Source organism: Meleagris gallopavo, chromosome 10 (genome assembly GCF_905368555.1).
Source record: "Meleagris gallopavo chromosome 10, MGAL_WU_HG_1.1, whole genome shotgun sequence".
NCBI classification, from domain to species: domain Eukaryota; kingdom Metazoa; phylum Chordata; class Aves; order Galliformes; family Phasianidae; genus Meleagris; species Meleagris gallopavo.
Window position 1 is genome coordinate 7,732,078 of NC_139413.1, and position 24,840 is coordinate 7,756,917.

General features: G+C 34.2%; 1 long non-coding RNA gene across 2 annotated transcripts in view; it reads left to right on the forward strand.

The window, feature by feature from the left end:
• LOC109369160 (uncharacterized) overlaps positions 1-12,608 on the forward strand; it is a 191,716-nt gene extending 179,108 nt beyond the window's left edge. For both annotated transcript variants that reach the window (XR_014885307.1, XR_014885308.1), the window contains one exon: positions 12,481-12,608. This is a non-coding gene — a long non-coding RNA (uncharacterized LOC109369160). The remainder of the gene's footprint in view (positions 1-12,480) is intronic.
• The last annotated feature ends 12,232 nt before the right edge of the window (positions 12,609-24,840 follow it).

Consider the following 24,840-nt stretch of genomic DNA (forward strand, 5'->3'; position numbering starts at 1 on the left):
TGAAAAGCATATTTCCTACAAAAAGCTTTTCATGTTCCACTTTGAAATTAAGAACTGATTTAAGGAAAACAGAAAACAAATTCTACCTCCTAACTCCTTTAAAATTATTTATAGTAAATATGCAGAATACATACTACAAATTCCCTTTGTAGTTAAGTTCAAGCTAAATATACCTAAGTGGTAGAACTACACTGCAGCAAGTTAATTGCTATGAAAACAAAATTATTCTCAAAGCCTTTACATGTACCCAATCCCATTTGTGCAAATCATGTTAAACTTTAAGTGATACAACTGTAATTCTGAGCAATATTTTAATTATTAGCTTGTTTTCTCATCAGTCACTAGATTTAAGTGATTCCCAAAATTTTTGTAATGAAAACTGTTTCTAAACAGATTTTCCTCTTTCTAAATTTTGTACTATGTGGAAACTAGTGTGAATAATTTGAGGCACAACATTATGGAATTTTTCTGTCCTACAGTAATTTTTACTTAATTTGTTTGATTTTTTTGTGAAAAGAAAGTCATTATGCATCTGCTTATGCTGATGTTAATGTGATATCGTTAAGATTTCTTTCAAAATATGGAAATGTGTCTTCTTGTTAATGAAATGTAATGAAAGTATTCACAATATCACGAATGGTGGATGTTTCCCTTATGGTGAATGACAGGAAATTAACCATTTATTGTGGTTAATTATAGGAACAAAGCTCTTATTCTGATACCAGAAAACCCCTAGGGAATTCTTGTTTGTAAATGGCTTGAAGAGAGCAACGTTTCGAAAGAAAGGTGCCTCCCATCCTCAATTTGGGTATTCTGAGAATTTAATGCTTCTTTTTTCTTCCATTTTATCTTGCTTAGTATTCAAACATACTTCTTAGAGAGATAAATATTTTCCATTACAAGGGATGCCCCAAATATAATGCCTCCTATTTTATTATGATTGTTATGAGTGCAGCATGCAAGCTTTTGTATATGATGGAAAAATATATTGCTATATTGAAAAACAGTGTTTTGGGGCTGAGAATTTGCTCTATCAAATAGGACTTATTACTTTTATTACTTATTAGCTACCTCATCATAGCTCAGAAAGCCTGTGGGCTGAACAATGTGAGTGTTCTGCTTTGGCATTGTGCAGGGGAATGATCCAGTCTCAAGTGCACGGTTCAGAGTCCTCAGTATGCATCCAGTCCTTGTACACTTAGAGCACAGAATCTTCAGTTTCCTTACCACCATAACACTGTGACTGTGGAAAGAAATAGATATGGGGATCCCCTAATAAAAGAGATCACTTTAATTTTGAAATACATAAATACCATCTTCCTTATTACTTGTAAGAAGTCAGAACAGCAGGTGATTGAACTGTTGAAAATTGCTTCTGATGAATTCTGGAAAATGATAAAAATGTAACAGGGACAGCACTTTCACTCTGTTGCTTCTCCTTCCTTTACATTCTCTCTTATCTAATATTTTTATATTTTCCCAAAAAAAATTCAAAGGAAAAATGAAATCTTTTACCCTTTGGGGAAAAGCTTTTTTTTTCATAACAAGATTCAATATTTCTTATAATTTATTATTAATTTTATTCAGTGAAACTTTTCAAGGTAGCCACAGAGAAATAGACTTCAAAAGAGGTTGAAACTATTTAGATCACAGCAGAGGAGACGATGAAATGACTGTTAGTCTTTCTTCCTCTTATCCAGAGAGTACCTTGACCGTTTTTCATCAGATGAGCCAAAATATAATTCAGTTTCCTACCAAAAAATGCATTTTACTTTATTGCCTTTACAGTACTGTGATCTAGATTCAATTTTTAATAAGACGACAATTTTGAGTGCTGCTCAGCTTTATTTTTCTGAACTCCAAAATACTAAACGCTGTCATAAGTTTAATGTTACTTTATTCTCAATGCTTTAGATACAATGAAGAGATATAATGGCATCATTCAGATTTATATGGATTTCAAAATGTTTCCCATTTTTCAAAAGTTCTAATGTCTTTGGCAAGAAAGATTCTAGGTCTGATCCTAAGTCAACTCAGAAAGCTCATTGCTGAAAATGAATGAGTGTGAGAGAATAATCAAATCCATTAAGAAAGGGAACTAATTATGTATTTTCAGGCAATGATTAATTTTGTACCTGTTGCCATGAGTGCTCACAGCAATTGGTTCTAATCTTGTTGCAATTGTTTCCAGTAACAACAGGATATTTATATTGTTACAGAAATGGAATAATAAAATTTTGACATTGTTTTTGATGTAAATTAGATTGCTTTGATCACTGAGATAATAGGAGAAGCTCTTGATAGGAGGAATCACAGTGACCAGCCTTTAACTCAGGAAGAAAGGTGTAATCTTTCCTGCAACTTACAATCAGACAGCTCTACTTATGGGCATCAGACCCTCTGTTACTCTCTCTGTCACAGTCCAGCACGGGGACGAAGCTGCTTTACTAGTTGAAAAATAACAATTCTAAGAGCAGACAGGATGCTTTGTAATGTTCCTTTTTAGACCAAATTTACTAGCTTTTATAACCTTCCATTTGATCAGACCTTTCTTTATTATTCTGGTGTATTCTTCAAGGATTTCAATTGAGCATGTTTTTATTCAGTTATTTGAATACATTCTGGTTATGACTGTTGGATTTCTAATACAAAACCGTGTCAGCTATTATCTATGGAATGTAGCGGTGTTCATTTGTTGTTTTTTTTTTAATTTACCTTTTCTTACTTGTAAGAATAGAGTGGACTGAGCCTTTTTTGTTTGTTTGTTTCAGCTCAATTGCTGTATTTATTTCGATGCATTCACCTTTCGTGTCCCTGGTGGTGTTTCTGACGTGAGGAGTGTTTACTTTATGTAGCCATTCTGGGACATCTTTGCATTATGCAATGATGATTTGACTATTTTAAATCTGTGTGTTTTGAGGTATCCTAGATATCCACTTCCCAGGCACCAGTTCTCTTCCTTTAGATTTCAGTCCAACTGAAGACAGGGTGAGAGAGCTGGGGCTGTTCAACATGGATAAGAGAAAGGTCCAGGGGGACCTGAGAGCTGTCGATCAGTATCTAAAAGGGAGTCTGTAAGAAAGAAGGGACAGCCTCTTTAGCAGGGTCTGTTGTGATAGGACAAAGGGAAATGATTTCAAATTAAGAGGAGAGATTTAGATTGGATATAAGGAAGAAGCTTTTTTATGGGAACAGTAGTGAAGCATTGGCACATGTTGCCCAGAGAGGTAGTAGATGCCCCATCTTTGGAGACACCCCAGGTCAGGCTGGGTGGGGCTCTGAGCACCTGATCGATGCGTAGGTGTCCCTGTTCATTGAAGATGATTTGGACTGGATAACTTTTACAGGTTCCTTTAAATTCAGGGTAATCTATGAACTGATTGCTAGAATATCTGTTATGTACTCAGCATGTTATTATACAATATATCAAAGTATATTAAATTTAGTAATGTACAGAAAAAAATTATTTACTTATTTTCTGTGGCTAAAATGAAATCACGTATGTTATTTTTTCTAAACAGAGGAAATTTTTTTTGAGAAGTCTAAATTATTTTTGGTGTACATGAGATTTCCAGGTTTGAATATCTGTGTTGCACTTTCCTAGATACTTAAACATCTGCCCTCCAAGGAAATGCATCTGAAATGTACTCAGTACTGTAGCTTAGTATAGCGATCTTTGGAATTTAAAATAAAAGTTCAGTGTAGTGTAACCTGGCATTTGTTGGGAAATGCATATGCAAGTAGCTTTTTGTAATTGTTCATGAAGCTTTTAGACAGATATCCCCTCAGGTACCTGTGGATTTCAGTGCAGCATGTGATGATATTGTTTATTCGGGCTACATATTAGCATTCTCTACACTTCACTACTTATTTAGTCATCTGGGACTTTGTGTGATTGTTTCTGTAAACTTATTTCACTTGCCTACCTTGTAAAAATGGTTCTATAGAATGCATTGTCACTTAGTGCTATAAACCAAAGTCATAAAATAGCTTCCTTCCAGTTTACAGAAGTTTGCCCCTTGCTATCACAGGGCAAGTTACACTGGAGTTCAGAGTCTAATCCTAGGTATAAGTTGTCATGCCCAAAATTGTTTTGCTGATGAACAGTGGGAAAAGTATCTTCTGTTTCAATGAACTGCAAAATCCAGTGGATTTTTTGTTGCTTTTATCTTCCACTTAGGTTTGAACATACTTAACGTTACACTTTTCCATAAATAAGAAAAGATTACATTGTTGAAAAGAGATTCCTCAGCTTTTGTGAAAGTCTGGGCTACCAAGTTCCTCATCACCTTTGATACGTTTGTAGTTACTTCTGCTGGAATTACTTTTTCATCCCAATATTTTGGTAATTAATATCCATGCACAAAAAAAGCATCAACTATCAGAAGTCTTTGAGAGTCTTAGGTCTTTGGGTTCCATCACAAAAATTAGAGCAGAAATTTACAAAGAAATGTATAAGTACTAACAGTTTTTAGGAAGCTGTGTATGCATTTTATGTTTGCGTCCTGGCTGCTGAGGATATGAATGATATTCTTATGTAATATTTGTTCTGCTTAGGTCTGGATTTCAATGAGGTACTGAATAAATGAGCAAAAAATGTAAGGTCGTGCTCTTGGGCTGCAGTCAAATATATATATATATATTTTTTAGCTTCTGGAGACAACTAGGAGGAAATTGCAGACAGGATGTAATCATGAAACAAAAAGTAAATGCAGTTTTAAAATGTATCAACAGAGATTTGGCAAAGACTTCTTCAACAAATACCTTTTCATCAGCACCCCAGTGACATCTCACTGCAGATACTGCATAAAATTGTTCTGTTTTCAAGAGTAATAGTTTAAAATATTTAAAAATCCCCAAAGGTGGTCAAAGAAGTAGGCAGGAATATGTTAATCACGTGTAATATGTAAGAAGGAATTGGATAATTCTTTAGAAATGATGGGTTGGAAGAGAGATTACTGTTATAAGGACATGAAAATGGAGTCCATTTACTGCCATGAACTGGGCCTGAGTCCATTTAGATCATCAGATATAGGCAGAGAAACAATCTTTCAAAGGGATTTATGACATCAAAATAGTGTAAAGAAATATACAAAAGGAAATGCGCAAATTATGCAGCTCATATCTAGTTCTCTGTTTTACTGGTCTTACTTCTTTAAAGAAGAAGTTTGCATATTCAGTAGAAAAATGCTTTCAAGACTTTTTAGATGGTTGCATTTTAACACCTTGTAGCTCACATAAGCTCTCAGGGTAGCTGTACCTGAAAAAGTTGTGCTCTTAGCTGAAAAGTATCTGCTCCTGGCTTCCTTAATTCCAGGTTACATTTAAATCCAAGTTGTCTTTTGAATATATTCCACTGGCATAGGTACAAATTCATACTAATTACTATTGAACTGTAAGCACTAATGAACAAGTTCCAAGAAGCTGCCATTGTATGCATCTCAAGATAAACCGTCGTTGTGTTACGAAGTGCGTTATTTTTCCCATGAATAAATTTGAAGAGATTTCTTCAGTCTCTTGGTAGTGTTTTCTTTACCGTTATAATTAAAACTAATTTAAAGTGAATATACTATCCAAAGAAAAAAGCTTAGTCAACAGTAGCTTGTTCAGAAAATAAACCTGGGATTTCATTTGATCTACTCTTACATCTATTTTTTCTTACTTCTGGAAAAGAATCCAGAGCTGACAGGCTGTTTGCCATATACCATATAGTAACCTACTAGGAAAAAAAAAAAAAAAAAAACAGTCTGTGAATTCCCTACAATCAGAAAGTATCTATTTTACCTTTGAGCATTTCATTTTGAGTAAAAGTAAGTATGACACCAACTGATACGATTATCATGAGGTAATTGCACCCAAGGGATTAGAAGCATTTGCCTGCAGGTTGTACATGTAACAACCCTGAAAGTAAATTATAATAATTGCTTCATAATAAAACTCTGCACTGCTGCACCTTGTATTCCAAGTAGCCTGAGGTTAGCAAAATACTTTCAGATGCTTTTGGCAATTTTACTTATGTATTTATTTAACCTTAAAGTTACTTCTATTAAGACCAGTTCGATGAATTGAAATGAACAAATTGCAATATGCCTGAATTGTGCTTTTTTTCTAAAGAAAATGTTTGCATCCAGTATTGCATCTTATTTTTTTTTTTCTCCCAAGGTATATTTTGCATCTCTTGTGCCTTACTCGAGTGTCCTGTGTTTAGTGTATACAATGTCACAGAATGCTGAGGTTTTTAAGCAAGCTGGAGAGTTTCAATAAGCTACTTTTGGAAGTTTTTCAACAGGCTAGGAAATATGTATGAGGTAGCTTTAGAGATTTAAGCCGTTTACCCTGAGTTTGAACTATTTTTCTTTAGTTAATATTATTTTGCTTGTCATACCTATCTTACCTCAACTGCTGACAAAACCACTTTCTGCACTGGAAACTCCATACATCGCTTAGATTAGCAGATATATAGAAGCCTGACAGTGGGAACTGGAAACATCTAGGGGCATAAAAATTGAAAAGGTTGATTTATAGATTACTTGATAAAGTAAGTAGCTCCAGCTCTGCCTATGTGATCTGGGAAAGAAGAAGGACACATTAAGTTCTGCATATGTCACATTTCATTTCCATGTATCAGTAGGAGTTCTATAGTAGTAAGTTCAGGGAGCAAAATGTCCCTAGCCTGTTCCTTTTGATCATCTTTGTTTTACCTACAACTGGTAAGAGCTGACTACGTTCTCTGCATCTTTGTGGCTTGAAAATGGAATAACCTCAAGATGTAATCTCCAAAAATGTAATGGAAGTGGCTTTTGTGTGTCTGGCACCCCTCTCACAGAACTGAAGTTATTAAAAAAGTCTCTGTACTTCTATAGTTAGCATTAAAAACTTAAAATATATATTCAGTGCTACAGAATGAAAATTCTAATGATGTAGTAATTCAACAGCATGATTGTATACTTAAATAAAGCTGGTGAGAGGGAAAAGATGGTTTTGTTTTATTTTTATAAAAGAGATTTTTTTTCTTTTTTATAATGACCCTACTTGGTAATCTGTAAGAATCTCGAGACAAGTATTGCTGGAGAAATTTTGAAAATGTCTTGTGTAATTTTGGTATTGCTTACAAATTCATGTGGTTAAATGAAATGGCTTGTAAGTGCCATTTAGTTACTAAAATTCAGTGGAGTTGATGTCTTTAAAACCAGTACCTGCAAAAAAACGCATAAAAGTTCTGCCTCATATTGTGATTTTGATTCCACTGCATGATAGTTCTGTACCCCAGACAAATCTCAGTATTTCTGCAAACCTCCACAAAGAATTTCCCATGGCTCTCTCAACGCAGAGAGTAAGAAACATTAATGTTGCAACTTTGGTGATTTTCAATCTTATAATACTATATCATTGGTAGGGCAATAATCCAATGTTGGATGGGGATGAACACTCAACTCTCAGATCTTTACTCTCAACCTTTACTTGCCCCACTGAATTATCCTTGACTGTTGATATGTATGTTATAATATTTAATGTCTCACAGTAATGCTTTGAACTGATTTAAAGTGTGTTTTCTTGGATGTATGCAAACCTAGAGAGTTCTTGAGATCCATAGAATTTTAGAAAATTAAGGATAGCTATCAGATGAACTCATCTCTCTATCCACCTAGGTTTCTTCCTCTTAATTTCATTTCTTTTCAGTTAACAAGCAAATTCTATCTGAGTGACTACACTGAGTCAATTTGGATAGGCTATCTTTCCATTGGTTGACTTACTTAATAAATAGCACCTTAGAACTGATTTGTCCTTCACTCAACGTATCCCAAGTACTATTCATCTGAAAGTGCATAGGTTTTTTTTTTTGTGATTATCAGTTTAAACGTTTCATTTGAAAAATAATTTCAGAAATTAGATGCCTGGAATAGCAGTAGGAGGCTGCCTGATTTCAGATTATGTCAATCACAATGCTAAGCATAACAAAACTTGAATTAGGAAAGGCTATTATGAATGTTCCTAATGCAGCAGACCAGTGTCTTACACAGAAAAGGCTTCTGTGATCATTTCTACTTGTGTTAGTTTTAATTATTTAGTGAGGAGCTAATAATCTCACAGCTGGGGAGGTGGGGAGGATGACAAAATAGTCCTTTTATTTGATTGTTATGTTTTCTCTTTCTTCTAGTACTTAAAAGCTTCATCCTGTTCATCTTCTTCATAGGATTCTGTTCAGCTTTGTAGAGGATGGCACTACAGTAATAGCAATGAGTAATTGCATTTCTCCACGTTATCTTTTTGTCAGAAATGACTTACGTGTCATATTGCACTATTTTGTGACTAAAGGGACTATGAAATCTTTTGTGTTTAAGCAGAATTGAAAATGGAAAGTCCCTTTTTCACTCTAGCATAAGGTGTGCAAACGTGCAGGAATTTGAGATATACTTTCTTTTTTTTTCTGATTTATCCTCTAAAAATTATATATATGTAGGAGTACAACTGAACAATGTTTTTTTAGCACAGTATTGACCTAAGTTGAACAGTCATTAATTATTTCTATCACAGATATATAGTGCCATTAGTAGAAAAGCAGAATGTCTTTATAACTCCAGGAAATCAAACATCAGCCACCCAAAACTAATATCCTGTCATTACATTTCTGTTTACCAGTGAACAAAATTCTGTTCTTGCTGATTTGTAAAAGTTCCCTGGAGTAAATGCTTCTATAACATACATAAATCATATCCTCCATCAAGTAACCTAATGATGCTTTGGGGGTGGCATCATTAGGCTTCTACATAATATTTTGCCTGACAAAGAATGAAAACTATATTTTAATTATCAAGGCACTGAATAACAGGAACAAATAAACAACTTAAAACCAGATTCTTTGTTATCTTTTCCTGACAAACAAAAAAACAAAGCAAAACACACCTTTCCAGGCTCTACTACAGTCTCAGCCCTAATATACGTTCTTGCCTTCCTTAGGGAGAGAACTGGATTTTTTTTTTTTAATATTTATTTCATTTTTACTTGGTATTTTACTGTCTCATAGGTACAGTGGATAAAAGGTTTGGGAATTGTTATTAGTAGGTAACTGATTTCTTTTTCTTCATGAATTTTGAAAATCTCTTCAAGATGTTTCAGAAAATCTGCTGGATTTTATGCATGCATCTACAATATTTTTCACTTAAATCTCTTGTTCTTGTCTTTTATCTAAATTGATATTCAGTGCCTTTCTTTTCAAGAAGTGTACCAAGAAACATTGTTTCCACCAAACCCTAAAAGCTTTTAAAACAACCGGGTCTCCTAATTTATATAAAATGTATATGCTGACATAAATTACATATGAAGTAACACAGTATTAGATAAGTGCTACTTATCTAAGAGACCACAAAGTAAAATTTACATGCTAAAAACCATGACTTTTCAATTTATGTCACAGAAATACTGTTGCTAGTGTTTTCATTTTTGCTCTAGCAAGATAGAATAAAAGGTTCCTTTATTGCTTCAAGGTGCCACGTCACTCTAGAGGAAGAACGTGGCTTTATAGGAAGGATGACTGTAACTTCTGCCGCTTCCTTTAGCACTAATTTGGGTTGGAGCTGGAAATAGAAAGTTTCTTATCTATTACTGACACAATTACAGTCTAGTGTCCGTTGAAAATCCTGACTGAAGTAGTTATCTTAAGAGAATAAAGCTATGAATAAACTTTTGGTTGCTTTCCCTAGGACATCACTTTATATAGGTAGACTGGACTCCCTCACGCAGAGATGGGGGATCAGGAAAGCTAGAAGGTTGTGGATCTCCTGTCTGAGTTATCCATCTGCATAGATAATGAATCAGTTCCTCATTTATAGTATTCCAAATTGAACATAGCTTTCCCAGTGCTGAATCATATTCCTGTTTCAGAATGCCATTGTTAATTTATTTTATTTTTTTTTAATCTCCTCACAGTGTCTTGAACTCCAAGGTATATTCTCTCTTCAGGGTTTGCACAGGTTTAGCCTTTAACTTTCTAAAATGGATTTTGGATGAAAGCCCTGCTTAACAGCAAGTTAGATAACTCATATCATCATGATAAATCTTTCTGTCCTATCTGCAAACTGTAGCCCAGAAAGTAGAGACAGCAATTGTATGAATCTTTTTTTATAGTGTGCCTGAAAGGTGATTTCCAGGCATTACTAACTTCTACATACATATGCTGTATGTGTCTGAATGTATTTTAGCCCCAACTAGTTCAATGAAATCAGAAAGAATCTGATACTCTATTAGCCTATAATCACATTCATTCATGGTTTGTTACCCTCTACTCTGCCAATTCTCAATCTTCAATTATAAAATTAATGAAATCACTGGCATTTAAATGTCTTTTCATCCATACTCCAGATAATGATCTGTATATTCTTTAATGATTTCCTCATGCGCTTAATGTCATTAAAGACATAAGCAATTTGTCTTTCATCTAACACCTGAGGAGATATACATCTTAAGGCTATTTGTGTCAAAAAATTTTCTGGCTCATCATTGTCCTCCATAATCCTGAGGTTTAATATGAAGTTTCTAAATATCTGGGACTAATGTCGCTATATTAAAAAACAAACAAACAAACAAGAAAACCTTAATATTTCACAAGTTTTTATTTGAATGATAACTTTAACTGAAACTACTCAGTTTTAGTGTTATCATATGTCTTCCTATCAGTGTTTGATGCCTTTATTGAAATGTGTCTTCCTTAGACTGTTAACCGGTGGCTTTTCTTTGCATTTCATATTCAGTTTGCTCATGAAAGAGCTATACTGACATTTCTAAAGTACACTCAATTCATAAAATGTTCTACGAGTGTGTTTAAATAAGTATCAAAGAGTAACGTTTTGTACTGATGAGCTGTTTCATAACTTGTATTGAAGTTTTGGGGACTGTGAATTTTTGGAAGATTCAAAAATTTTCAGTAAAGTATTGCTTTGAGTTTCACGTAAAGGGGTTAAAAAAATAAATTACTGTTGTCACATCTTATTGTGATTGAAATCTGTGGTGTTACAGGAAGATTGGTTCCATCGTCTCACTAGTTCAAAGCTATTTGAATCATTATTGCTGGAGGTACAGTCCCATCTGCATTGCAAGCCTCTCCTAGTCCTCATTGCTACGGTCATCACCTAGATTTAGTGCTTCTTTTTGAAAATCTTATTTGTGGGAATAATCGCCTCGACTAAATATCACCATATAACCATTAGCGTGTTTTTTGTACAGAGAATCGTAGAATTGTTTGAGTTGGAAGGGACACTTAAAGGTCATTCTATCCAACTTCTCTGCAATAAAAAGGAATACCTACAGTTCAATTAGGTTGCTCAGAGCTCTGTTCAGCCTGACTTTGAACATTTCCAGGAACAGGGCTTCCAGCTTTTTTGGCAGCCTGTGCTACTGCTTCGCTACCCTTCCCATAAAGAAAATTTGTTCCTTATATCTAATCTGAATCTCCCCTCTTTTAGTTTCAAACCATTTTCCCTTGCCCTATCACAACAGACCTTGCTAATGAGCCTGTCTGTTCCCTTCTTTCTTACAGCTCCCCTGTAGATACTGAAAGGTCACTATTAGGTCTGCCCAGAGCCTTCTCTTCTCCAGGCTGAACAGTTTGTTCTCACAGTGGAAGTATTCTATCCATTGGATGTAGGCTTAACAAAGTTGTGGGTTTTTTTTTTTTTTTTTTTTACTCTTTACCATGTATGACTCATGAACAGTACTTTTTGCAATTACTCTACAGCTTTAGCACCTCAAATTGTCTTTATAGATGAATACTTCTCAAGTATATTTTAGCTCTGAGGTTAAGAACCAGAAAAGTCAAATTAAATGTCTCATGCCTCTATTTGATCAAGAGAGTCTTAGAAAATTTCATAGAATTAACATCATGTAATTAAAATGCTGAATTAGTGTACTACATTCTGACTGAAAATTTTTTGCTTGTGAGAATATAGAATCATAGACTATTTTCTGTTGAAGACACTGTTGGCTTACAGTTATCCCTTTTACAAAAAGAAGTATAAAGTTGTGCAAGTCATAGTACTCACAAGAAACCAGAAATCATTGCAGAATTATTTAGTCCATTAATTGAAACCTTACCATACATTCAAAGTTTCAACTTTAGATTGAACAATCTTACTGTAGTTACAGTTCATACAGTTACAGCTAATTGCAGGTTTGGAATTCAGTGGAATAGTAGAAATAATAAAAGATACTATTAATTTTTTTCTCATATGTGAAACTGTGCATTAAATTAAGGATTTTTGTAATTGGCTAAAGATATATCAGTCATAATATAAAAGATTGCTTGTGAAAGCATCTAAGAAACGTGGCTTTATTCAGTAATGAAGGGCAATATAGACAGTTTCCAGTCATAAGTAGGCCAGAGGATTTAGGACTGAATAGAAAACTTTGCAGTTGTCCATTAATTATTGAATTGATCTTTTTCACTTTCACTATTTTTTAAAACTGAAGCTGGATGTGTTTTTGTAGTTGTTACAGTGTCCTAGGAAGATCTGGTGCCAAGAGAAGAACATGTGAAGCAGAGGTGCTTTTCCTTCCTGTCCTTCCTGCACGATGCTGAGTGAAGAGATAAGGATAAATTTTTGCTTATCAGTGTTGCTGCAAGCTTTATGTGTTTGGATGATGTGTAGCTGTTGGTGAGGATTATATTCTGTCTCTGAACAGGATGCTTTGGGATAAAATAAAAAATCTGATAAAATTGGAAACAAATTTCAGGAATTCAAATCTAAAAACTCATCTGCATGAGATAAACTTTCATTAAGAATTGTTTCAAAGTCTGAAATAGAACAAACATTGCATCTCCTTGCTAATTGCCTTCAGATTTAAGAACGGCTGCTTCCATACGTTCATACAGTAAGAATCTAAAATTTCATCTCTTCACTTTCTGAGAATTTGGATATAAGTAAATGATAACAGAAAGACTATGTTTCACATACTTTGTGACTGAACTGGTTTTCTTCACAGGAGAAAGTAATAGTTTTAAGCATGAAAGGTTTTGTTTTTAGCATTCACACTAAAGGTGAAATTGAGATATAAGTCTTTTATTAAAGGCTATGTATGATTTCTTTTTTGTTTGTGAAGAGAACTCAGAGGAAAATATTGAGGCCTTGTCTTCGGAATGGATTTCAAGATTTTTCACTCTTACCCATGCAAGAATTATACTTTTTTACAGGTTTCAACTTACATAATGGTCTTTAATGTCTGGTCTACATACTTTTAATCACCTATAAGCAAGATATCTGAGCCAAGATAACCTCTTAGGTCCCCTTTTTAGTCAATGGACAAAGGCTGGTACCTTCAGAGAGCTTCAGAGACTCTAACCCTGAACAGTGATTATTATATGATTTACCCTATGAAACCTTTCTGTTAATTTGGAAATAAGAAGAGCCTTGTAATGTCTCACAGATGGAGCCACATCATATCCTAGCCTAGAGATATAATGAACCAACAGCATATTATGCTGTCTGGACTTTATACTTGATCAGGAAAAATAGATGAAAAAGCACAGAGATTAAAGACTTTTCTTTTTTCCTTTCCTCAGTCATTGAAAATGCAAAAGATCGCAAGTGAAAGTTAAACTACAGAGCTGAACCCTAGGAATCAGAAATAAAAGGCTGTTTCCTTTCTTCTGTTCTAAAGAAGCTTAGACAATTTAGGAAAACAATCTAGTACCATCTGCAGCACAAAATGGTCAAGTGAATAGCTGTTATGAAAAAAATGCAGTTTTGTATGTGGATGTTGTTGATGTATGTCCTTCATTCTCAAGGATTATTTCTGAGTTCTGATCAAAACTTTTAGGTTGAGTTATTCAGCTTTATGTTACCTTACAGTTAGTTTTTTAGAAATATTTGCCATCTTAAATGAGTTCTTTGTGTCAGAAATGTGATGGCGCATAGCACTCAGATAGCTTTCTATTCCATAAAAAGTAGTTGTAAATTAGATAGGACCAAGAGACAATCAAAACTGAATTTCTGAATGATTTTCTTATTCTAAGGAACTTATCCCAGATATGCTTATGCCTACTTTAAAGTAAAGCAGAATAAATTTCATCCATTAGAGGACACTGTGTTCTCACTGATTTCATTTCTATTTCTTCTCTATAGACACATTTTAGGAAGAGAAGGTACAATACATTTCAGATATATTTCTTCAATTTCAATCACTGTTGATCCATAAGTACCAAATATTCCTTATGGTGTTTTTTAGGTGTTAGGGACCCCTTGATGTAGAGCAGTGCTGGCATTGAGGTAAAGTTGGGTGAATGTAAAAAGTGCACAACTCTGCTTTACGTTTCTTTTCACAGTTATTGCAAATGTATGTCTCAGTGTAAGATAGATAGATATATATATATATTATTTTTTTTTAGGTGGGGATGCTGAGGGGGATTATCAAGTTTGATCTCATTTCAAGCATAATAAGTAATACAAAAGCCTTTCAGGGAAAAGATGTGTACATAATGTGAATTGGAAATGAATGCTTTTTTTCTGATTCAGTGACAATCCATTTCCATGTTTATAGATGTGCTGCTAAAAATGATGTTTTTGGAAAGGTTATTTTTTAAATGCAATCTGTTGTTTTAAGTTGGAAACCTGTTACATCGTTTTTTGATCTTACACATAGACAAAAAAAAATTGTACAGGTAAGGGTAAGAGTTAGAAGGTGAAAATACTTTTTCATAGGATGCTACATTTTCTTAGAATTTTGTGTAGCTAGTGATAACAGGAGATTCAAAACCTCATTATCTTCTGATTTTTTTTTCATTCCATTTCTTCTGAATATTGTAAACTACATTCATTAACTCAGGGAATTTGCCTGTCTTTGGAGGTCAGTTTTTCAATATAGCGTGGAGCCGCAGATTTGCCTAAAGTCAGGAAAAGAGCTAAACGCTAACAAAAAAGTCACTATTCTCATTCTATTAGGTGTTGTGGAGGTTTTTTGATTGTTTGTTTATTTGTTTTGGGGTCTATTGTATTTTTTTGGTTGCTGTTTTTTTTAATTACAGTGCAGTGTTGAAAGAGCAGAAATATCACAAAGCTTAAATTTCTACAGGCGAATGTCCCTTGCTTCTGTGCTGTCATGGACGTGACGTCTATATGAAAGGGTCTTATAGGACCCCTCAAAGTCATAGAATAACAGTGCACTGGAGAGATTTGGAGCTCTGAAATGACTGTCATTTTACCAACTCTTCACTTAAACAATACCAATTAAATAATTTGTGGCAAAGCAGAAATGCTGTCTTAAAACTGACAACATTTAGTCTAGCCTGAAAAAAATCCAAGTCCACGTGTATATCACGGAATATCCTGAATAAAGTGTTTACAGGCAAAATAAATGGCTTGCAAAATTAGAGCGTATGTGCATGATGCTATAAAGTCTCATGTTTGTTCTTATCATTTAATAGAGCTATTAAGTCTAATTTATTTGATGTAGACAACTGGTAATGATAATGTTATATTTTTTGGATATGAATATGAAGTGCTGCATTCCAGTTGAAAAAAATGACAAAGCTGTGTTAAATTCGTCGTTGAGAGATATACTCATTATTAAATCTTACTATCTATAAAAAATTAAGTCATATATGCCCTTAGAAATTATTTCATCAATAAAAGCTCTGCCTCTTTATAGCAAGGCTATGCCTACTAATGTGTACTGTGTTTTCTAATGTAACAAATGCACTTCTTCATCATATTTATGTATAATAACTCCCCTTCCTTGTCTTTCTGAGTAAAGATTTTGCTAGCGCTGTTTTGCAGGTAAGGAAGAATGTTGTCTTTCACTTATGAAGTGAAATGTCTGACGAAAGTGTTCTTTTTGCTGCATATACACAGACCCATGGACTTCTTTAAGACAATAGAAATATTTGACATACACTAGCAATGGTGAATCATGTGAAGAATTAATTTGGACTACTCATTCTTGAAAGACCTAACAGGAGCTTTACAGTATTTTCCTGTGTAATCTTGCTCCCTTCTACCTATAACCAGGGCTTGATCTTCCACCTCCATAAACCTGCTGAAGGTTTTGGAATATCTGTGGCAGGCTTCACCTCTGCTTGTTTCATCCCAATCTTTCCTAAATGAGATTTTATAATTCTGCTCCACACTAAAAATGACAAAATTATTGAAGCAGATAGAGCTATGTGAAAAATGTAGAAAAAAACTAATTCATACTTGTTTGTCAAACATTTTGATATTCTGAAGCCATCCTACTGATTTCATAGTGCTAGTTGCTGGTTTATTGGTTTTTTGTTTCGGTTTGGGTTTATTTTAGAACTGTTTTAGGTACCTACCGTAATGGTAGTTTATCACCAGAGAAAAGAAGTTGCCTGCTAGGAATACATTTACAAAATTAGTTTTGAAAAATGCAAGTCTGTGGAGCCAGAGTCCCACACTTTGCCAGCCTATGTAGAGTTTAGTTTATCAGTGATAAAAGGATTATTGTAAACAATAGAAACTGTTGTGGAAGTCTCAGTTCACAAAACTTGTAGACTTGAAATTGAGGTTTGAAGATTGAAAACCATTCAGCTTTTTTTTTTTTTTTTTTTTACTCAACTGCACTTGATAGAATTTATAGAAGTAAACTAAAATGACATATCAATGAAAACACAGTTTTCTATTATGGCATAAAATAGGGCTGTTTCATAAATTTCTGTACCATTTTAGTTAGTCTTGTTCTGCACTATAAATTTAATTAAGATGCCCTTAATACCAACAAATTGCTGAAGATATTCATTCAGTTGATAAAATATTTCTTGTAGGGAAAAAAAAACAACTTTCAAGAAATGGAACTACATATGGTGGATCTTAAAACTTACTCTTTAAAATATGATTGTATTACTCCTATTTTTTTCCCGTTAGATTAGAGATAACAGAAACAGAAAAACATCAGAACAGCCATTGAATGTCTAATCAAAACTGCTAAAACGAAAGAAACAAAATGTTCTTAATGGCATCTTTTATCATTCTCTTGAAATCTGTGTTGTATCAGTTTTATTAGCTGGCTGTACCTAATCTTTCAGGAGTCCACTGTAGGGTTAAATTTTTACTGGGAGGATTCTGTAATACTTGCACACATGGAATGTTTTCCCGTATAAAAATAGACTCTGATCTGCTGATCCAAATTATTCCCCTCTATGCACGTAGAATTCCAATGATGTTAATGGTATTGCTCAAGTAAAGACTGCTCATGGGGCACCTGGGAACAGTAGTCTGTATTTTGTGGGGAGATTAAAAATATCACTTTGTCAGTATTGCTTGATATGTAAAACATGTTATGCAAAACCCAGTGCTCAGGGGAACAACATAAATTTCACTTTTATATTCCCATTATGCCAGGAGCTTTGCCAACTCATAAGCAAAAATATGTTCTTCTGTGCTCTCTGAATATAAAACAGACAGCATATTTGGGGGGGGGAAAAAAAGCATCTCTGAAGTTCTGTGACCTACTGTGTTTATTTTGGGAAAGAATTCCTCAAAGGAAATGTTTTTTCCTTTTGTGTTAGGAGTTTGGATCTTCATCAGACTAACATATCCAGGAGTCTTTTGCACTCTTATCTAGTGGTTCACTTAGTTTTCCCTATCCACTCTAGATTTATGAGACAATATTCAGAGATGAAATATCATGTAATTTTTCACCAGTGAGATTTTCATAATCAATAAATAGGTCACTGTGAATTGATTAGCAAGAGAGAGAGAGAAGGAACTTGGAAAACAATCTAGATATTAATATTTGCCAACTCTTTCATCTTCTGAATATGTTTAAAAATATATAAAGACATATTTATTCAAATGTATATGGAAATTATTATCAACAGATGTAGTCAAGCTCAATTTAAGTGTTTGTTGAAAGAAATGAGAATTTTTTTTTTTTTTTTTTTTTATACTAACTGTGAATCATTTTTTGGATAATTATTTTGAATCCGGGTTTATGAACTTTGCCTTTTCACCTAATCATCCTTTACAAACATTCTGTAGTATAAGAACTATAAGTACAGATATGAAAATCAAGATTACTACTGTCTAATCTGAATATGGTTCTGAGAAGATCGTGAGAAGCAGTTTTTGAGTGTTTAGTTGTAGGAAGAGAGAATGAAGTGTAACAGGAATCACCTTTTCAAGTCCATTTAGAGTTTCTTAAGTCCTAAATAAATAAATAAATAAATAACATCTGTTGTAAGCATGAATGATTGGTGGTTGCTTGCTGAGTGAGAACAGCAGGAGGCTTTGCTGTTAATCATCTATACTTCTGCCAGGAATCACTACAGCCAATGTAAGTGACTGAAGCACTTTACAGTTGCAATGCAAGCACTCTCAGTGGCAAATATAAAGTACAAAAAAGAAAACATTGGCATCTCAGAAGTGAGAAGTGCTTTTACAACTCACAGAGAAAGTCTTTCAAAGATTTCTACACATTTGTATGGATGTATGCCTGGTGAGCAGGCAGGTATCAAAATAAAAATAATAGAATTTGAGAATTATAATTGAACTGTTCTTCTGGAGACAGTGATTGGTATAACATTTGTTATATACTCATGTAAAGGGATTTTCCAACCATACTGCAGTACATTTCTGGCCTAACTTATTATATGTTCACTGGGATATTTTCTTAATCTTATCCCTTTCTGAAATAAACATTTTAGAAAGAAAGAACTACCTCTCCTCTTATATTGATTATCATTCTTTGTGCAAATATTTTGCCATAATAAAATGAACAGGATCAAAGTTTACAAGAATAAGTTCAGAATGAAGTGAAATACTCCCTTTTCTCTGTACAAAATAGAAATTAATGTTCATACCGGTACTTGATATGAAGCATGGACAGTTATTGCGTGGTGAGACAAGAGATTGCAGAACACTGGCAGCAAATTGCAGCAATATTTAGCAGTAGTTCCAACCTCCAGCCAAGTCCCTTCAGGCATGAAGAACTGTTGACTAGGAAGGGAAAATTTGCTCGTAGTCATCTGTCTAGTAATATAAGCCAAGGATCTGGTTAAAAGCTTTACTTTTTTCCAAAGACAGTTTTGGAGTTTTCAGTTCCTGGACTTCATTAGGAACTCAATTTGAGAATGTTGTCAGTGTTGTTGCTAGCTCATTAAGTTATACAACAGTTTTCACAATAGAATATGATTTCAGAATTAGATTATGAATAGAATGCCTATTCAGAAAAAGACAGCATTGTGTAGTAATATTTTCTTATCTAATGATTTCTTCTGTTGCAAAAAAAGTATAAGTTCATAAATCTGATGACTAGCTATAGCTGGATTTATACATTAACTTTTGAGTTGTATTTTGTTACTTTGGATTTTTGGAATGTTCTGAGTTACATATCTAAATGCCAGTAATACTCCAGCCCAAATTTTTCTGTATCTATGCATTGAAAACAATTTGTTAATTTGTGGAATGAAATTCCTTTTTCTTAAATTCTCTTACTTTGACACACTTCAAGCATAACATTAAAATATTCTAAGTGGCACACTTTTTTTTTATTACAAATGTTGCGTATTAGTAAAAATGTGATGATTTCTGAAAACATCTACTGATACTTTATTTTCTTTCTTTTTAATATATTTGTTTTAAAAAACACATCTGTCTACGTGTTATACTGTAATCAACTTTCATAATAGACAAAAGTACTTATTATTGTACGTAAAAGGTATCAAACCCTTTACATTTTTCAAGCTGAGATAAAACCAGAAAAACAGACTGTAGCATTCTTTATTGCAAATATTTGATATTTGGAAATATAAAACTATATTTCCAAAAGTAGACTGCCATTATGCAATAAGCCTTGTTCCTGCCTTGCATTACAATTAGTTGAATCAAACTTATACCAATTCCATATAGATTGTCAGTAAGAAAATGCATTGAGTTTGTTCCATGTTCCCTCTTCCCATCTCTATCTGCTTGTAAATTAAAAATATTGCAATCAGATAGAAAGCAGAAGCAGATAAAGCATTTATGAGCTTTGGCTCTGTTTGGATTATTTTTTTTTTTTTTTTTTTTTTTTTTTTTTTTGTGAGTGTTGCTTGCTTGTTGTTTTACTCTGTAGAGTAGAGAGGGACCCAACTTTATAAGTGTCAATTGTGATAATTTCTGAAGGACCCACTTCTATCTCCAGTCAGTGACTGCTAAAAAAGGAGTGAGTAACAAAAAGCTATTTTCTTCTGCTAGTATATTAGGCATTGATTTAAGTCTATATATGCCTTACTGAATATAGAGTCTGGAGGATTTAAGAGTTGGAAGATATGGTATGTATAAATCAAGAGGTGTGATCCATCTAGCAGCCTTGTTTTTGTGCGATCAGTTTCAAGACATAATGGTTCTTGCAGATGACTCCTCTAAAATAATAAAATTCAAGATGTTAAATTAATACAGAGAAATTGCCACTGTCAAAGAGTTAACAACTATAATATATTCTATAAAAATAAGTTCCTTTTTTTTTTTAATACAAACTGTACATTTGTTTAGACAGGAAGAAACTTGAGATGACTGCATCAGCCTGCCTATGGCAGAGTAGTTGTATACATCATCTTGTTTGTAATTATTCATGATACAAACTTCCAAATGTTACGTACAGTAAAAGTTAATCCCATTTTGAAAGCATCTATGGGATCTTGAAAGACCTGTGAATAGAATTATAGAATCATAGAGGCTGGAACAAACCCCTGGAGATCATCTAGTCCACCTATTAGATCTGTCTAAGCAGATTGCACAGGAAAGTGTCCAGACAGGTTTTGAATATCTCCAAAGATGGAGACTGTCACCTTCAAAGTAAAGTTCTTTCTCATGTTCAGATAGAACATTCTGCGTTCCAGTTTGTGCCCGTTGCCCTTTGTCCTGTCTCTGGACACCGCCAAGAAGAGCTTGACCCCATCCAATTTACTCCTGACTTTAACTATTTGTAAACGTTATAAGATCGCTTCTCAGTCTTCTCCAGACTGAACAGTCCCAGGTCTTTCAGCTTTTCCTCATAATTGTGGTCTTCTGCTGGACTCACTCTCTAGAACTTCCCTGTCTTTCTTGAACTGAAGAGCCAAGAACTGGACAAAGTACTGCAGATGTGGCCTCACCAGGGCAGAGTAGAGGAGGAGGGTAACTTCCCTCAACCTGCTGGCTACGCTCTTTTTAATGCACCCCAGGATACCTTGACCTTTTTGATGTGCGCTGTAATTCCTCCCCAGCTGTAGGATGCTACAGTTGCCCTTGTTGAACTGTAAAAGATTCCTCTCTGCCCAACTCTTCAGCCTGTCCAGGTCTCTCTGAATGACAGCACAGCCTTCTGGTGTGTCAGGCATTCCTCCCAGCTTCATATCACCAGCAAACTTGCTGGGGGAGCACTGTATCCCTTCATCTATAAATAGCTGGGTATTTATTGCATTACTAAACATAATATAGCAGACTAACAAATACAGTAGGCTTCAGATTTGTAGTACTCTCTTAATAACATCACTGGTTCCTATCATGGAAGGTATATTTCAGTTAAGACTTTGATCTTTTTCTAACAGTTGTACTTTTCAAAGAGGTCAGTTGCAATTTGCATTTGCACTGTTGAGCAACTATGCTTATCTGATGACTCTTGTCATTTGGAGATTTCTTTATCTGAATATTATAGCATCATTGAAATGGTTACAGTGTCTTGCAAATTCAGGGTAATTTCCATTGCTATTTAAGCCAATTAATTGCCTTGTGTAACAGTTATATTAACTGTTTCAATAAAATGACTGCTAAAAGATAACGCATAAAGGCTCACTGAATCTTAAGTGACAGCATTAAGACCATTTCAATACATCAAAATATCATCTAGTGCCTTTTGCACAACTGTTATTAAATTTTTTAGCTGCAGCCAGAATTGGCCTTGTTGGGCTGTCACATCCCTATTACCATTTTCTATACAGTGTTTGAAAGTAAGACTGCTGTGGGATGGTCCTGTATGCTGCAGCACATTTTCTTTCACTGAGATCAGGACTATTATGTGGTTTCGTAAGTACTCCCACAACTGTAGGACAAACTGTGTAGAGTCTTAGCCTGAACCTGCAACATTTTAGAAGTGAGTATAATTGTTTTATTATCAGAATGTTAAATTCATATGAACTAAAGTTTAAAAAAAAATAAAAATAAATAAAAAATAAACCATTAACTGCCCCCTACACAAAAAGACCAGACTCAAAGCTGGATAATTCAGGTATCCTGTCTGGCAGTCTGCATTTCCTGAGTGACTAAATGAGTTATTTCTACTATAAAAATTCAACACAGGTAGAATTATTTCAAGGATGTCCTGGTTTCTCTTCAGGAAGTTTTCATGCCATCCATTAACAAGAGCTCTGGAGGATAGCTGTTCACAACAATGATCTCCTCCACTGAGTTTATGTTTCCAATTGTACTTGCAGCAGTTGATTTTAACTGATACCATTTTTGAGGTGATCACTTTCTATTAAGATGACCAAAAGTCCCAGAGTTTGTACTCCTTCATTCCCTGGTGTCCCTTATGTGTTGTGATCCTGTGCAACTAGTTAACATAAGGTTCTACTTACAAACTTTAACTGGGGAATGAATGCAATTTTTTGCAAGTTTATGCTAAAACTTATAATGAAATTGAACAACTTGTAAAAACACAGTGATCTTTTTCCATTTTCAGCCAGTTTTAACAATTTCCTTAATCTGAGCTTTTTTAAGTGTTCTCTCATGAGGGTGACCTATTTTTACTTACGAACTCTCACTTATTGCAGGATGTTTCTCACTCTGGTGGGAGTGCTGAAGCCTTACACTGCCTACAGCAGTGTAGTTGGCTGGGAGTGGGATGGATTACTCTGCTGTAGTTTGTTATTTAGGTTAGAATACCACATGTTTACTATGAAAATCAGCACTTTGTTCTAAAAAAAGGAGATCTTAATGAATAAACTAAGATAGTAATCACCACCAGGATTTGCTGATGGCATGTTGTATGACCCTTACCTCTCTGGAATCTCAGTGTATTTTTCATTTGTCTAGCATGTGTAAACGTTTTATGACGTTTATCATGTGAAAACCATCAGTTCTGAAGTTTCTAAGTGGTATTGAAATAATTCTTATTTTGTGCTCAATAGCATTTGTAATGTAAAGAACAGATTGACATGAGTTGCATGTTCATATCATGAATTGTTGATAGATAAACTCTTTAACCTAGTTTAGGTTTATGCACGTTGCACTTGAAAATAGCACATGCATTAGTTTGTTTTGCTATCCAGCACTTCAGGCAGTGAAAGAAATTACATGGTGACTTGTCCTGAACAATCTGCCCTAGGTGTCCCTGTCTAAGCGATGGGGTTGGACCAGCTGACCTTCAGATGTCCATTGCAACTTCAACCAATCTGTGATTCACCCTGTTTATGATCTTTCTGATAAAAAGGCTTCTGCACAATTTGCATACTATTGTGTACTGAGTTACATTTGTTAATGTAGTAAATCTGTGGTACTGATATCATAACCTTTCTACTTACCATGACTAGTGAAGGCTTCTCTGGATTACACACCTCTCTGTTCCCCTTGAGAAGCTACAGCAGTTCTAATCTGCATATTATATAGTAATATATAGCATTTCAGGGTTTCTTACAATTTGAACAGGACTGTGAGTTGCTAAACTCTCTTTTGCTTGAGGTACTGAAATGTTAGTGGTGCCTTTGCGTTGCAGATGTAGTACTTTACTAGGAAGTTGCTACTATGTGGCAACGTTTTTATTGTCAGCTTCTTTTCCTTGGCATGGCATATCTGTTTTATGTTTTTTTCAGAGTACCATTTTTGTTCAACCATCTTATAAAATAAAATCACATAGCTAATTTTTCATGGATTACAGTCCACTATGTGAGATAAAGGCGCAGAAAACAACCACATATTTTTCTGCTACTGTCTAATGTTACTTTGCAATTCAACATTAAATAATACAGTAAATTACAGAAGTTGTAACCAACTACTGCATTACCTTGTGAATAAAAAAATATTCCTTGTAGGCTATAGCTCTTCCCAAGAAAAGATTCTCAAGGTCATATTTGCATCTCAAAAGATGTAGACTGGCTCAGCTGGGACAAAGTTGATCTACCTCTGCTGAAAGATATTTATTGTCAGGTAGAATAGTGCTGATTCATTTCTACAGTCTATAATTGTACAGGTTATTTGAATCAATTATATTGAAATATAACTGATGATGTGACCTTATTTTACAAATTTTATATTAATCACATTCAAAGTAAAATAGAAAAAAAATTGTAATGACTGACTATATTGAGCTCAAGTTTAGATTACATAATATAACCATCATTGCGAGTTTTCTGTGGAAATAAGAACATGAGAAATTAACATGATATACGTACCTTCAAGATGTGCTAATCTAATTGCAAATCTCTTTTTACATGAAGAGGAAGTTAGTTGGGTGGTTGTTTAATGTTCATTCTGGGATTCATTTATTTTTTTTTCCCAAATGAGATGATAGAGTTCACAGGGTTCACTTGATTTTTAAAGGGTTACTTCTGAAGCTATCTAGGAAGTGGGGAGTGGGACACTGGCTTTTAATGTCATGTGAAATTTGATACTGATTAGCCTTCAAAAAGTAATTATAATCTAAAAATTAGAAGCTGCAACTTTTTACATCTGTCTTACAAACCTAACAGCTTTCAATTCATTCTTTAATAACAGAATTGAGGAATGGCTTCTTCATTGTTTTGCTGCAGCAAAGTAACATTGGGTGGGAAAAAAGTGAACTGGAATGTACCCCAACCTGTCCTGTACTCCAAAAGACTTTCCAGTAAGAAAAGAAGTTTTGAAATTGTGATCAAGTTCTTCATCTAGAGTGTCTTGATTC